The 16,350-nt window shown below is 40.3% G+C and overlaps 1 protein-coding gene and 1 long non-coding RNA gene across 4 annotated transcripts in view; one reads left to right on the plus strand and one right to left on the minus strand.

The window, feature by feature from the left end:
* Window positions 1-16,350, plus strand: part of ST6GALNAC3 (ST6 N-acetylgalactosaminide alpha-2,6-sialyltransferase 3) — a 251,042-nt gene that overhangs the window by 213,806 nt on the left and 20,886 nt on the right. The window lies entirely within an intron of this gene.
* Window positions 1-16,350, minus strand: part of LOC130603207 (uncharacterized) — a 50,941-nt gene that overhangs the window by 1,267 nt on the left and 33,324 nt on the right. Inside the window, exon 1 of one of the 2 annotated variants that reach the window (XR_008973090.1) lies at window positions 15,376-15,486. The exons of the other annotated variant lie outside the window; for it this stretch is intronic. This is a non-coding gene — a long non-coding RNA (uncharacterized LOC130603207). Of the gene's footprint in view, window positions 1-15,375; window positions 15,487-16,350 lie in introns of those variants that run through there. 2 annotated transcript variants of the gene reach the window in all.

Genomic DNA, 16,350 nt, shown 5'->3' on the forward strand with positions numbered 1-16,350 from the left:
TTTCATGAGCCTTGGGACAAATGCACTTGCCATTGCTAACTGCAACACTTTCCAAGCTTTTCCCTTTTCACAAGTATAAATTCTAGCTGAAACGCAGGCACCTTGCCATTTTTTTTTAATATTGCCAATTCCATGGCTGTATAAGACGTATGAGGATGTGATTTGTTGTAGTGTTATATCAGAGAGTGAGGTGAGCCCAAGTCAATTTATGTAAGGGTCAGGGTTAATTTTCTTACTCTTCATGGAAAAATGTTACACTAGTTTTCTGCAAACTTGAATTTCCACTGGTAGTAATATCTTGCAGCCATGGTGGTGTGTAATGTAGCAGTGCTAAATTCTTGTCTTCAGAGATTTATGCAAGTTATTATTTAAAAATAGAGATCTAGGAGTCACATCTGGCTAATTAATCTGTACTAAGGAAAGTGAAGTGCCTGGCCTTTCAGGTATCCCTGTGATGGCTGAGTAAGCTTGCCATCCCATAGAATTGTCACTTCTTTGTTGTTTCTTTTTTTCACCCCTTTTTCTGTATAAGAAGTAGGTGCTGAAACAATCAGCTTAGCGCAGACACAGTTTTCAAATAATTGCATGGATCTAGTTCAGAATTTGAAATGAATTAGGAATAACCAGTGTACATCACCATGGACTGAAGATTTGTTATGCATAAGCCTGTCAGGGATGTAACCAGTCAGGTATCACTCTCAGGTTGTATATGAATACAAATTTACCACAATAATTCATCCTTGTTACCTGATACTACCATGTTTTGCTTTTGATCTTTTCATGATATTCCATGACAACTGTTGTCATATTGCAGTTAATTTTAACAGCCCTATGGCCAAACCTGAAAGCCGCCCACTTGTTAAAATAAGACAAAAAAGGATATATTATATTTATGTCAGTATTATAGTAATTCATACTGCCAGTAAACAGAGAAGGTAAAACCATGTAACCATAATAACTTGATTGGAAAAAGTCATTTTCTCATAATGACTTGTAGGGTGAGTAGTGGTAGTCCCCACTTCCTGCCCTGCTATACTGGGGATATGCAGTTCACAGGAGTGACTGGGTGTCACCATATACTTCACAGCCCAGACTACTGCCTCTTTACTTCAAATGTATAACTACCAATTATTTGTTTAGTTATTGGTAACTCTAATAAAGAATCAAATTAATTATGTTCTTTAAAATGTATGCACCTATAAATCGAGGTTACCAGTCTCAATGTAGTCAGGAATTACAGTCTTTAGCAAAAGATTATGTGTAAGATTTGAGTACCTATGCTAAGGTTTGAATTTCTAAAACAGCTGCAGGGAGTGTTTAGATCTAATTGTAGTCACTAAAGATAGTAAGTATGAAAAGGGGGTTCATGTCAGATCATGATTCCCTTAGGGGAAAACGAGTGCAAGAACCGTAATCTTGCCTAGTCCCACGCAGGGCAGTGGAGTTTACTAGCCAGATGATAAGGACGCGGACTGAAACATAGGGAGCAAAACATGTTTTTTGTATCTAAACTTAGCAAATATTTTGTTACTTTGTGAGCCTGTTTCTTCTGTATGTTTGCATAAAGATAGTCCTTTCTCATGTCTTCTTCCTCGCACCCACAGAGCTGGCACAACCTCTGCAACAGCCGTATGTGTATAACATATTCCAGTACATTCACTTCCAGATGAAGGCAAGTGTATTTGCTGGCCTCTATTCCCTAACTGTTTGGAAATACAATATCCCTGGATCAGTAGACAAGAAACAACAGACATCTTACACCAGTCAGCTTCTATGATGCAGAAAAGAAAGACAGTGATGCTCTCAATCAGTTTTATGTCTAGCAAACTCAAATTATAAGCCCTCAATAGTTGCTAGTTTTTATTCTTTATTTGAGCAGCATATCTTATTTATCTCACGCATTGCCAGTCTTTCCAGTATAAGACTAAAAATCTGTTCTTAGTCAATTCAAATTATACAAATGGCTTGTTCTGACACAGAACTGTGTGAAAACTCTTGTCTTATATCCAAGTTGTATCACTGAGCACTGCCAAGCGCAAACCGTAACCAAATACCCTATTTAAAGATATTTTTGATCAGGTAATTAGATGCAGTTGTTCATGGGTTTGTTGTGGGTTTTTTTTCCTAGTTAATGCACTGTCTTAACAATTTTTAAAGGGAAGTGTAGTACATTGGGCCTTCCTGTATTTGAAATCAAAATTATTGAGGTCTTCAGCTCTGACAGCAAGAGCTGTCATTCGATCCAGAGCAGGTTTCTTAGCTTTCTGTCCTTATTGTCAGATGAAAGGAAGAAGAATACTTCTGTAAAGGTATTTATGGATTTGTACGGTAATTGTGAGAATAATCCTTGATCTTGCAGAGTCCTTTCAGGAGCATTGCTAGACATTGTGCTAATTACAGTGTGATCATAACACTGTAGGGAGGAAAGAAATGATGGGTAAAACTACTGGGTGTGAATAGTTTCATTCTCTCTCTCCTTATGGTAGACTTAGTCCTGTGTCAAAGTTGATGGATGGAGACTCTTTAACTCACATGGGAACTGGATTAGACAGCCCTTGTGATCTAAGGTGAAATTTTCAGCTGTGCTTCTAGTGTCCTACATTAGTATGTGTGAAGAGTTCATCCCCTCACCTACCCACGCACCTTGATGACATTCTTTTCATCTAATCTCCTGTAGGAAATTCATATTGTCTAATGTTGATATCTAGTTTTATTTAATAAATTCAACTCTAACAACACATTAAAAAAACCACCAAACCTATGTGCAGTAAACTGGGATGTTTGTCTTTTCTAAAGTGCTAGAAGAATACCGATAAGCTGCCTTTTTAATAGTAAATCATATTTCAACTTTTTAATAAAATTTAGCATTAATCTGGTATAGTTGGCCCTTCTTGTGGAAACCCCGGGGAAACCAGTCCAGAGTAACTTCACAGGGAGAAATGCTGAGCTCAGTAATTATGACTAAGATGACTGACTTACACTACATATTTTCCTTCCATTCTTCCCTTTCTCTTCACTCTTTGCTCTGGACCATTTATGCCAAGTCTTATGTAGCCCAAAGTAAACAGTACTGAGCCCCCAAAAGAATGAAACCCCTACAAGTAGTAACCAGAAAATCTTTTACCAGAAGTAAATGTGTGCATAAATATTATTCAAACTCATAAAATAAATCATGATATGTCCTGATCTGTTAGTTTTAAATTGCCTTCTGAGATTAAAATGTTTAAATTAATCTTCATGGAGAGATGTGCTGCAACTCCCAGAACTTTTCCTGGCTGCAGATAGAGAGATCTTAGAATGACCGCTGGTTACATTTGTTTACTTTTTATTTCTGAAAAATGCAGGGAGGAACGATATAAAACTCTCAGGAGCTCACTTCATGATTAACCATGACGTAATTGACAGAGGAAAACAGCAACAATTCATACAGCCAGTAATTAATCTCTAGCTTTATGGCCTCATTTGCCAACTGTCTCCATATTTGACAGAGAGAGTGACTTGCTGAATGTTTAATTTCCTCAGTGACAGCAAAGGTATGAAATCAGATTTGAAGATAAACATCTTCTGTGGCTTCTGCTTACAAAAAGAGTAGCCAATTAAGTATGCTTGCTTAGCCCTTGCAAATATTTGCCATGGGATTGACATAGGAAATAGAACTTTTTTTCCCTTTCTGCTTAGGAGCTCCACCTCACTAGCTGCTCACCCTCTGCAGTATACATTCAGGAGGATTCCTTATTTCATGCATCTGAATCATGCAAGTGATTTCATTTCATTCTTTTGTATTATTATTATTCTTTCACCTCTGTGCTTTAAGGGCCAAATCACATGAGATGCTGAATGCCTCCCATGAGGAATCTACATACCCTAGTGGGACATGAGCGGTTTGACGTATCCCAGGAGATGATTTGCACCTCTTGTGGTTGGTAAAACAAGTAACTCAGAGAACAGGCAGCGAGCGGTTGCAGTGAATTATTTCCAGAAACATTTTCTCCCTATAGTGAGGGGAAAGATTTTTATTTGCAGAGTTTTCATGAACAGGCAAACTTGCCTATCTGACCCGCAGCACATACTGCTGAGCTGCAGCAGACAACTTCTCCTCTCTGCCCTGCCCTGAAAATCTGAGATTCTGTCCACATTCTGCGTCCTCTGGACAAGTCAAACAATCTGCAACAAACCGACAGCTGCAGCCCAGAAATGAGAGAGGAATCTTACCACAAAAAAAAAAAAAAAAAGAAATTAAACTCGTGTCCTGTTCACTTGTATTTGATTTTTAAAGTAAATACACTTGAGATGTTTCCTACTATTGAAAGGGTAGTTTCTTGACACCGTTTCATATAAAACAATCAGCAATGTGGAAGCAGGCAGCTGTATATATAATAGGACTATGCTTGTCAGAATCTGCTTTATTAAGTTGGAGTTGGTAAAGGAAATAGATCTATTTTCTTTCTTTAAGCTTTAATGGGCTTTTGTTTTGAACTTGTCATTCTGATTTTCCTGTGAGCTTTGTTTTCATTTTCCTTGAAGATTTCTGGTAACAATAATTGCTTGCAACAGGAAGATTCATGTGAACTGACTTCCATTTTAGACTTCAATTCCTATGAAATGGAAGGGGATTGCAATGTGGATGTGTGCAGAGAGGACTGATGCTTCTGTACAATGCTCTTCTGCTCCAACTGTAAATATATTTTCATGATTAATAAAAAGAGAGTAGAAATCTTTCTAGTCTGTTAGGGTTTTATTGATGGCCGCTCCCAAGAATACTGAAAAGATGCTATCAATACTCTTGACACTCTGCTTAATCAAGATGTGACCCTCCAATGCAACCAGGCAGTGTGCTTGCTTCAGAGATAGAACAATGCTACTCTGGTTAGGCGAGAGGTGGTGCTTGCTGTTTCTGGTTGAGGTGGTTTTTTGGTAATTTTATTAAATCGCAATCAGTGCATTAAATAATATTTAATGCTGCTAAAGTGCTCTTGGACTCAAATAGGAAATCAATCAGCTTGTTCTCTAGTTCAGTGGCCTTCAGCCATGTAAACTGCATAGGTACCTCAGGGGGAACAGCTGACAGAGTTTTGCACAGCAGACAAAATCAGATCAATAATAGTACATTCGGTTTAGTTTTTAAGATTGCTCTGGCTTGGAATGTGCCAACAGGCACATTCAATATCAGATAGCTGGGATTCGAACAATAAGTTTTCAAGTGCACCCTTAATGTTTGCAACTTGCTACGTATTTTTGTTCTGTAGGTGTTGCACATCAAAAACCAAAATGATAAGTGGAGGTTCCCCTGGGCAAGATAGAAAGCCTGTGCTTACTGTCAAATATATGACATGATCCTACACCACTGGTGGAATTAGTTCGGCATGCTCCTTGATGTGCTCTACAGTTTGAACAGTAGGTAATCTTCACTGGTTCAGAGCATTCGGTCTCATTTTTGTGCAAAGATGCATTGGTAAACGGTGCCCTAAGAAATATTGTGGCAATTGAGATAGGTTAGGAATTGAACCACACTCTGGCCTCTGTTACAACCAGTCCCCAGCAGGTTAATGGAGTAGGATAGTTGCTGCTGAAGGATTTAAGGTGATCCCATTAACTGCAGCGGATATGTGTTCACATTCCCTACCTGTGGGGGCAGGGGAAATGGATTACAGTCTGTAGCCACTAGCAAAGGAGAACTCTGCTGACTGTTAGTAATGTCCTCATAGGACTGGGGAAAACTGAGCAATTCTGTAAAATTTAAAATCCTGACCAGAAACTTGTATCTTCCTTCAAAAACTCCACGTGAGGGGAGTTTGCACAGGAGCTCAAACTATTTCAAACACTCCCGCTGGGTCTGGCCAGAATGCATTTGACGATTCCTTGCAGCTGTTTAATTCCAACATAATTGCCTTTGAGATTTCCTTCCTGAGTTTTCTGTGTGAGATGCGCTAAGCTATGTAGATAAGAAGCAATCTATACATTCTGTGTATGGGAGTAAATCAAAGAATGTAACACAGATGGACAACAGCAAGCAAAAGACTCAGTTCTTGTAATTTAAAATACATTGCAATGTGACTCCCACTGAGTTGAAATATCTAATTTCCAAGAATTTCCTGGGGCAGGAAGCATGCGATCACTTTATTCTGCAACAGTCACATCAGTCTACAAATTAAAATCTAATGAATTGTGTTTGAAACAATTACACATACCTTTTCTGATTTTTTCACACAATAAATTTATATAAGCCATCCAATGACTAGCAATTCTTTCTGACAAATATGATAATAGTTAAACGTGATCCTACATAATTGTGCTGAAAATGTGTTTTTCCCCTCTGATCACAGAAAGACGGCTTAATCATATTTCTGTCATCTATAGGTGACAGATTGAAAGAGTTACTAAGTCTGTCCCTTTTGGTTGTCATTCCCCTTAACAGTGGATCCTCCCCTACTCTCTGTGCACTTAAAACCTGATTCCAGTTGTTTTTTCAAAGCAGATCCTAAATCCTAAATGACACCTTAAAATATTCTTGCCAGGGCCTTTGAGCACTCACCCTGTTGGAACAGAGCCATGGACTATACAAACAGTTATATTAGACATTTGGTCGCTGACAGGTAGATGTGAGAATTGTTGAAAATGATTTGAAAAAAAAAAGAGAAGAAGAGGGAAGGAAGGAATAGTGGAAGCTCTGGTCAGAAGGAGGTTTGTGTTAGTGAAGGGGAAGAACTGAATACCTCGCACCCCCAGCTCAGCCGTATCTAATCTCTTCATTCCTCCAAAGAAAAGCAAGATGTGCACTGCGTGTTGCTGGAAGAGCTATTCAAACCATGTAGTATGAGCACGTTGCTCTGTTTTGTGAATTTAGTTCCTCACACCATCTCCATCCCAGCATGAGAGAACTCTATAAGCTCAATGCAATTGTATCATAATTTGGATCTCTACAGGAGGCTGAACTCACATCACCAATGCATGTGTCACTGAACACTTACATATACACACAACAGTTCCAGGCCCATGGTGACATTTTTCAAACTAATATATTGACAGGAGTGCCAGGATATTTTTAAGCATATCCAGGAGGTAAAAGAGCATTACAATGAGGAAGAAAACCCAGCAGAATGCTGACACCCAAGTACATTACTTAGTGTGCAGTTGCATTAATGAACCATTACTTCAAATCCCAGGTTTGCCAATAGTGTCACTGTTCGTTTATCAAGGCAGAATCATCCTGGATGTGAACAGAATGCCTGTATAATAGATAACTTCTCAATCCTCCCATCCCATACATTTTCTTGAGCCCATTACAAAAGATTTACTTTTAAAATGGATTTTTTTTTTTTTAAACAGCTAGACAGAAAGAGACTGTTTGTTGAACAAATGGTGGTAAAATCCCCAAGGGTCTGACTTACTTCCTTAACAACCAAGACTTCTGCTTGAGCCAGCTGATGCTCTTTTAATGAGTGCTGCTTGTCAGAGGATCATATCTGCAAGTTGCTGTATGAAACAGCCATTTTCCATGAGTTCATAAAGCAGTCTCTCTTTTGAAATGGCTAAGGTGTTGTACCAGTCTCTGCAGCACAAAACAGACACTTGTTTGAACTGAAAGGGCGGCGGGAGGAGAGAAACAACCCAAAGCATATGGGGGGGGGAGTGTGTTTCTTCCTTTTCTTTTAGTTGTTTTCCCTTTCTGTGAGAGACGGCTTTGTGTTTGGTGTTTGTACACAACAAGCTCAATAGATTCAAGAAGAAAAATGCTGAAATAGGAGCTTCAAAATGAATTTCAGCTGTGGCCTGAGTGAATTAATACGAGCATGACAGGTTGCTTATTTAGAAAACTGGGCGGACAGTAAGATAAAGACTTTTCATGTGACAGAACATCCCCAAAAGGTCTCTCTCTGTCCCTTGTAAGGCTGTTCAACAAAAATCAAGAAGAGACTCCCAGAAAAATCAAAATGACAAGTTCAAAACAAAACACACTAGTCCTTTTCTTAAAGGAAGATCATCCCCATGCCAAGCCCAAGCTTATTAATGTTGCTTTCTGACAAGCACATCCACTTTATGATTTTCATGAGTCTGTGGACCTCATTACTTTTAAATAAAATGGTAATGTATAACTATTGTACTACTGCTACAGATGGGTTCAAAGCTAAGATCATGAAGTAAAAGAACAGCTTTTAGTAGCCCTGCCATCAGCCTGTTCTTTTTAATATATGTGTTATTTATTGCTGCAGGTTAGGTTACACCCTTGAATATCACATTTCTCATCAGAAACAGCAATGAGTAACTGGGTACTGAAAGGTTTAATGCGCAATGCTGAGTAATTTTGATTAGACCCATATTTTATCACTTGTGCTATTAACATCAAAAAATTTTCAAGCTACAATAGTCTATACATTTGGGTAGGGAATCAGGTTCTAACATATTCAATTACCTCAGGATTTTTTTTTTTTTTGTCCTGTGCATATCAGGCCAGCCTAAATCACTGGTAAAACTCAGATTGCACTTGTGTACAAACTAACTGTGTCCTAAGAAAATGAACCACTGAAGTTAATTCAGATTTGTTCAGAGCCTTGAACAATGTAAGTAATGAATCTTTCAGACAGTTAATTCAAGCAGAACAGAAATAGAATCCACTTAAATGTTACTACTTTTTGGATTGAATCTTACCAGCCTGGATAAGTCTGAAGATCCAAGTCTCAGTGGATGAGATCTGCAAATCCCAATTTTGACCCCAGCAGAGAGATAGGTGGTGACTTCATCTTTGTTTATTCAATGAAATGACTGCCCTAGCTTACTTTCGGACCAGAAGCATAAATATATAATTCTATTTTGTTCTAAAAGTCATTTTTACATTTTGTAAACCTTTCTCCATTTTGCAGATCTTACATCCAGGCTGATAAAATCATGAAGCAGGAATAGCGATTTCTTGCACAAAAAAATGTGTATGTTAGAGATGGTGGTTGAATATTTCACCTCTATTAACCTCTCTTCCAAACCAGCAGAGAAGTGGGAATATTTGCTTATCATACAAATTCAAACTGAGATGCTTTTCCTGTGAACAAAAATGCTCCTGAACTTTGTTTGCAAGGGTAAAGTCTTGTGTGGTTTGCTGCATATATTACCATCACTATAATTTTTCAAATTATTTAGTGCTCTTAATATTGGACAGATAGTAAGAAAAATTCTCACTGGTATTTAACTTTTTACTAAAAAGCTGATTAAACCTTTATTCCTGTCCATCCAGCTCAGGTTGTCACAGATTTTCCAACAGTAACTAAGCTGCTGCGTTATGATGCAGGCTCTATACATGTTATTTAGCATGCTGCTTCTTTTTAGAGTTTCAGGCTGCACAGAAAACAGCCTCTAGCATATTAACTGCCTGTTTCACTTGAAGTAAAACAGGAAAGCATTTTAAAAGATAAGTTTTCCCTTGTCACCTCTCCTGCTTGTACTGTAGATTATCAGAGCCTTTCCCCTCTCTCACGTAAGCAGAAGCAGATATAGAGAAAAAATGTGTTCTTTAAACCAGAGGAACATTTTTCTTTGCTGTTCTATTAATATCTGACAGAAATAAAAGGGGAAAATTCTGAATAAATCATTGCAGGCTTCTTAAAACCTGTAAAATGATCTTTTAAACAGGACTTTGGCTAACAAAAATGGGATCTGAACATGTGTGTAATGGAGCCAGACTCACAGAGGAAAATGATAATTTCCGTGTCTGGCACCTGTCAGGTTTCTTTAAGAGTCTAAATGCATGTGTTAGCACTGATAACCAGGCTTACTCCCCAATAGACCAATCAAAGCCTAATTTTCAGAGGGAAATCTTAAGAGTCCTTTCAAGGTCCAATTTCAAAACATGACCCTGTGTTATCCAACAGAGGCCAGTGTCAACTAGATTTGTTTGCATCAAATATAGCTTTAAAACATAGTAGTTGTAAGAAATCAGAGAGAATCTCTCCTCCAACACTGAACAAGGAGTGATAAAAGCAAAAGAAGCAGTACTAATCCTAAAACTTGCCTTTCTGCTCCAGTAACCACTGGGTGTTCAGAGACAACATGCGCAGCCTGAAAGTTGTAGTTCTGATGGACCCTATAGTAAGATAACTAGGAGCAGCATTCAGAGCAGGTAGCCTTATATATCATAATTAGTCCAGGACAAAGAACAGATGGTATGAGAAGGAGATGGATTCCATGAATATGGAGTGGGTGGTAATTGTAGCTGGTCCAAGATCTGAGACCTGAGAGATTGGTGTTGGTAAATAGTGATAAATGTGAAGTGGTTATTTTCTGGGTATTACAAGTTACATGAAGAAAGAATGGAGTTGTCAGCTGACAACAAATTTTTAACATGAAGGGTTTTTTACAGCTGCTTTTATCCTGTGATGTGTTGTTTCATTTGTTTGTTTGCTACTGGGCATTCACTGTGAGATTTTAGGATTCTCAGTCTATGAAGAGATGGCTTAGTGTGGCAAAAGCCTTTGAGACCCAATCAGGAAGGCTGTGGTTTCAGTTAGAGAAGATGAATTCACAGCTAGTAGTGAATATTTAAGCCCTGGTTTTGGAGTAAATGAACATAAGCAAATACATTTGACTTTCCTTTTAGTTTTGTCTCACAAAGTTAATTTTCTGATGTTGAATTTTTATTGATGGTCTCTTTTCTGCTCTATAGTTACTATATCAGGAAAAGAAGTGCTCTGAAAGCCAGACAGAAGAGGAAAATACTCCAAAGGAAGTTGGGCTATTAGTCTCCTGAGACACACAGTGTATAAACTTCTTTGGCTTATGAAAGACGCATCAGCCACACCTCCATTCAGGATCAAGTCTAGCCTGTTTCTGAGACTTAGTGTCATAGGCAGCAAGTAATAATTCCACAGTGGAGAGACATGTTTCAATGGAGATGCTAAGATATAAGCACGGATTAGTTCAACTAAAGGGTGGTGTCATAGTCAGGGGTTTGGGTGTCTTGAACACGGGACCCAAGTTTGTAGGCCAGGTCTACTGGGGGCTGGTGGAACTGGTCTGCGCAGTTTTGGTAGGAGGCTTGCCAGACTGGTCAAGGAGGCTTTAAACTAAATGTGTTGGGGGAGGGGGCATCATTCCATCCCAACACTCCCAGTCAGTTGCCAGCACCTATAATAAATGCTCGGAGCAATGTAGAGCTATCCCAGCCGCTCCAGCCAATGAGCCAGCTTCAGTTGGAGCTCGGCTCAGATGCCTCTATACAAATGCCTGTATATGGGGAACAAACAAGAGGAATTAGAGATGTGTGCACGTCTACGGGGGTATGATATAATAGGCATCACAGAAACATGGTGGGGTGACTCCTATGACTGGAGTGTTGGGATGGAAGGTTACAGGCTCTTTAGAAAAGACAGGCCTGGCAGACAGGGAAGGGGAGTTGTTCTTTATGTTAGGGATAGGCTGGAGAGTATGGAACTCTGTCTGGAGACAGGTGAGCAGATAACAGAGAGTTTGTGGGTCAGGGTTAAAGGGAGAACAGCGATGGGAGACATTACTGTGGGGAACTGTTACAGACCGCCTGATCAAGGAGAACCTGCGGATGAAGCACTGTATAGACAGATAGGAAAAGCCTCACACTCACAGGCCCTTCTTCTCATGGGTGACTTCAACCACCCTGACATCTGTTGGAAGGACGGTACGGCCCGGCACAAGCAATCCAGGAGGTTCCTCGATTGTGTGGAATCCAACTTCCTTCTTTAAGTAATAGAGGAGCCAACAAGGAGAGGTGCCGTGCTTGACCTTGTGCTCACCAACAGGGAAGGGCTCGTTGGAAATGTGACTCTCCAGGGCAGCCTTGGATGCAGCGATCACGAGATGGTCGAATTTGAGATCCTCAGGACAGTGAGAAGAGCGTGCAGCAAGCTCACTGCCCTGGACTTCAAAAGAGCAGACTTTGGCCTCCTCAGGAACATGCTTAGTAAGCTTCCATGGGATAGAGCCCTAGAGGGCAGGGGGGCCCAAGACTGTTGGTTGATATTCAAGGATCACCTGCTACAAGCTCAGGAGTATTGCATCCTGACTAGAAGGAAGTGCAGCAGGAGGGCCAGGAGACCTCCTTGGATGGATAAGGAGCTCCTGAGGAAACTTCAAGGGACAAAAAGAGGCTTATAAAAGGTGGAAGCAAAGACAGGTGGCCCGGGAAGAGTACAGGGATGTTGTCCGGGAAGCTAGGGAACAGGCTAGGAAAGGAAAGGCCCAGTTAGAATTAAACTTGGCTAGGGATGTTAAGGATAACAGGAAGGAATTCTACAGGTACATAGCAAATAAAAGACAGACTAGGGAAAACGTAGGCCCCCTCAGGAAGCTCTCGGGAGAACTGGCTACACAGGATTTGGAGAAGGCTGAGGTTCTCAATGACTTCTTTGCCTCGGTCTTCACTGCCAAAGGCTCTGACCGCACCACCCACGTCTTGGAAGGCAGACACAGGGACTGTGAGAATGAAGACCTTGTGCCCACTGTAGGAGAGGAACTTGTTCAGACCATCTTAAAAATCTGAACGTGCACAAGTCCATGGGACCTGAATCAATCCATCCGTGGGTCCTGAAGGAGCTGGCAAATGAAGTTGCGAAGCTACTGGCCATCATATTTGAAAAGTCATGGCAGTCAGGTGAAGTTCCCAATGACTGGAAAAAGGGAAATATAACCCCCATTTTCAAGAAGGGGAAAATGGATGACCCGGGGAATTACAGACCAGTCAGTCTCACCTCTGTGCCTGGCAAAATATTGGAGCAGATTCTCCTGGAAGGCATGCTAAGGCACATGAAAAACAACAAGGTGCTTGGTGACAGCCAGCATGGCTTCACTAAGGGGAAATCCTGCCTGACCAATTTGGTGGCCTTCTATGATGGGGCTATGGAACTGATGGACAGGGGTAGAGCAGTTGATGTCATCTATCTGGACTTAAGCAAAGCATTCTACACTGTCCCACACAACATCCTTGTCCCTAAATTGGAGAGACATCAATCTGATGGATGGACCACTCGGTGGATAAAGAACTGGCTGGATGGCCGCAAACAAAGAGTTGTGGTCAATGGCTCAATGTCCGGCTGGAGACCAGCAACGAGTGGTGTCCCTCAGGGATCGGTGTTGGGACCGGTCTTGTTCAACACCTTTGTCGCTGACATGGACAGTGGGATTGAGTGCGCCCTCAGCAAGTTTGCCAGTGACACCAAGCTGTGTGGTTTGGTTGATACCCTGGAGGGAAGGAATGCCATCCAGAGGGACCTTCACACACTTGTGAGGTGGGCTGATGCCAACCTCATGAAGTTTAACCATGGCAAGTGCAAGGTCCTACAGCTGGGTCGGAGCAATCCCAGGCACAGCTACAGGTTGGGCAGAGAAGAGATTCAGAGCAGCCCTCCAGAGAAGTGGGTGTTGGTTGATGAGAAAATGAACATGAGCCGGCTTCAGTGTGCACTCGCAGCCCAGAAAGCCAACCGTATCCTGGGATGCATCAAAAGGAGCGTGACCAGCAGGTCGAAGGAGGTGATCCTGCCCCTCTACTCTGCTCTCATGTGACCTCACCTGGAGTATTGTGTGCAGTTCTGGTGTCCTCAACATAAAAAGGACATGGAACTGTTGGAACAAGTCCAGAGAAGGGCCACAAGGATGATCAGGGGACTGGAGCACCTCCCGTATGAAGACAGGCTGAGGAGGCTGGGGCTGTTCAGCCAGGAGAAGAGAAGGCTGCATGGAGACCTCATAGCAGCCTTCCAGTATCTGAAGGGTGTCTATAGGGATGCTGGGGAGGGACTCTTCATTAGAGACTGTAGTGACAAGACAAGGGGTAATGGGTTAAAACTTAAACAGGGGAAGTTTAGATTGGATATAAGAAAGAAGTTCTTTCCTGTTAGGGTGGTGACGCACTGGAATGGGTTGCCCAGGGAGGTTGTGAATGCTCCATCCCCAGCAGAGTTCAAGACCAGGTTGGACAAAGCCTTGGGTGATATGGTTTAGCGTGAGGTGTCCCTGCCCATGGCAGGGGGGTTGGAACTAGATGATCTTAAGGTCCTTTCCAACCCTAACCATTCTATGATTCTATGATTCTGTAACTGAGCTTTTCTTGGCAGAGGCCTTAGAAGGTGTAAAGTGGCTCAGCAAAACCCATGGGAATGTATCTGCTTTTTGAGGTATTTATTCCTCTGACCTTACAAATAATTAATTAATTGCCGGGTTTCATCCTTTTAATCACTGTGATACTAATGTTTATTCCAGAAGTAACCAGAAGTGCAATGCTGTAGTTTCATGATTAGAAACTTTTGACTGGATTTTTAGTTACTGTTTTCTTAGGAAAATTCATCTTTGTGCCTAATACATACTTTGGAGTATAACAATTACAGACTTTCAGAAGATTTTTACTTTTCTTTGAAGGAAAAGAAAATGGGTTTCACAGTTCCTCCCATGAAAGTGATAAAATAATTCCTGCTTCATACCAAAAAAATGTTTGCAGTATGTGCAATACTTGCACTGTTTCCCTTCCAAGTAATTCTGGTCTTTTGTTAGAACTTAGGGAAAAGGCTATTGGTACCTTTTTTTTTTTTTTTTCAGCAAGATTTTGTTTATTTCAGGTGAGGCTCAAGCTTACTTGTGGATGACATATAGGTTAAAATTCAGATACTGTTTCTGAGTGAAATATAAATTACGTAATGAAAAATGGTTATTTTCCTTTGGCTTCAAAGTTGATTGCTTGCCATTTAAATTTTTGAAGATTCAGTCAAACTTTATTGAAAAGTATATTTTGGAAAAGATGGAGAACAAGAAATAAGATGGAGAACAAGAAATACAAAACCACTAGGAACACCAGGTCAGTTTATTGATGGGAATTCTGCACTACTCTGTGAGATGTGGTTAACAATATCTGGCTCTTGTCTATTTCCTGCTTATAGGAGCCTGAAGTCTGTGGAATGGCAGTCATTTTGATGTCTGTTTCGTAGTAGAGTTGCACTTGTTAGTGGGAGGAATGTGAAGGGTTGGCTGAGAAAACAAACCTCTGTGAGAATTTGAGCCAGTGAAGGATGGAAGTCTGAAAAACCAGCTTCCCTGTATTTCAAGCCTGTGTTCAGTGAAAGAACAGTCAGCACAGTGAGCCACAGTGAAAGAGGATTTACTGGGGTTTAATCTTGTTTGAAACTGCATTTTGGAAAGTTCTCCATGCATTGAAGCTCGCATTAAGGTTTCTCTTTGTGTACAAAAACTAAGCATATAACCCACTTATTTATGATAATTTGTTGAATATGTTTTTCCTAACAGGGAATCCTCAGGTTTATCAGGTCTGTTTGAGATTCAGGATCAGAAACAGCTAGGGATTTTTACTTTTTAAATGGGTCTCTGATTGATTTTCCATCACAATTGCATTGGTACTGTCACATTGCCTACCTTTAAGGGACACATTCAAGAACTCCTTGGACGAATTCTATACCCCTTATGGGATATGCCGAATTAGCTGTTGCTTTCTGCAACTTGTGTTTGCCAAGGACACTGTCTTCCTGTTGTCCTGTAGACTACTGTGAGTTTTTAATGCAACTTCTCGAGAATTAGATTTATCTTCTGTCAATATGCTGCTTCTTCTGGGCTTGATACTATGACTCTGAAGACAATGAGAGTACTGATGGCAGTTTCAACGGGAGCAAGAGCAGACATTTAGATATCCCTCATAGCTTATCTGTGCTTCTGTTAATAAGTCAGAATGCCTACTTAATTTACAGACCAAAACCCAAAAGCAATCACATAGAACACAAGTAATTTTAAAAATTCACTTTTAGGATATTTTGGAAAAAAAAAATTTCAGATTGAAACTTTTTTTTTTTTTTACAAATAGGAGAAAAGAAAAGGATAGAGCATTTTCTAGAAAGTGCATTCAACTCATCTACCTGCTGCTGCTAAATAATAATCCATAGTAATGTAAGCTTTCACCTAACCACTCTGTCAAATATCTTTTCTGCCTCTTTTCATGATTATTTTTGAACAAAGTTAAGAACCTAACACGAAGTATGGAAAAGCTCTCAACATTTGCTTAGGAAGGAGTGCTTTACTAGTGGGCTTGTCTGAAGTTGGCAGTACTCTGTTGCATTGTGTAATATTTGAATTCTGGGGCTTTATAACCACTGTTCAGGTAAATATCAATGTAGTGACAGGCAAAAGATACAAAGAGGTGAATTGAATTATATTTAATCACAGCTGTGTCTACTACTCAGTCTCCTGGAGTGGACTCCTGGAGTGGCAAAGCAATTATCATTACAACAGTGATCTTTGTATGTGTATAGTAGGCATGCTTCAATCCAGGCTTGAAAAATATGTGGTTCCAGTAACTGTCTTTATAGGCACAAAATTTTTTTGAAGCCATTTACTTGT

This window comes from Pezoporus wallicus, unplaced genomic scaffold (genome assembly GCF_028554395.1).
Source record: "Pezoporus wallicus isolate ANWC-B61680 ecotype Strahan unplaced genomic scaffold, APGP_CSIRO_Pwel_v1 contig_5908, whole genome shotgun sequence".
NCBI classification, from domain to species: domain Eukaryota; kingdom Metazoa; phylum Chordata; class Aves; order Psittaciformes; family Psittacidae; genus Pezoporus; species Pezoporus wallicus.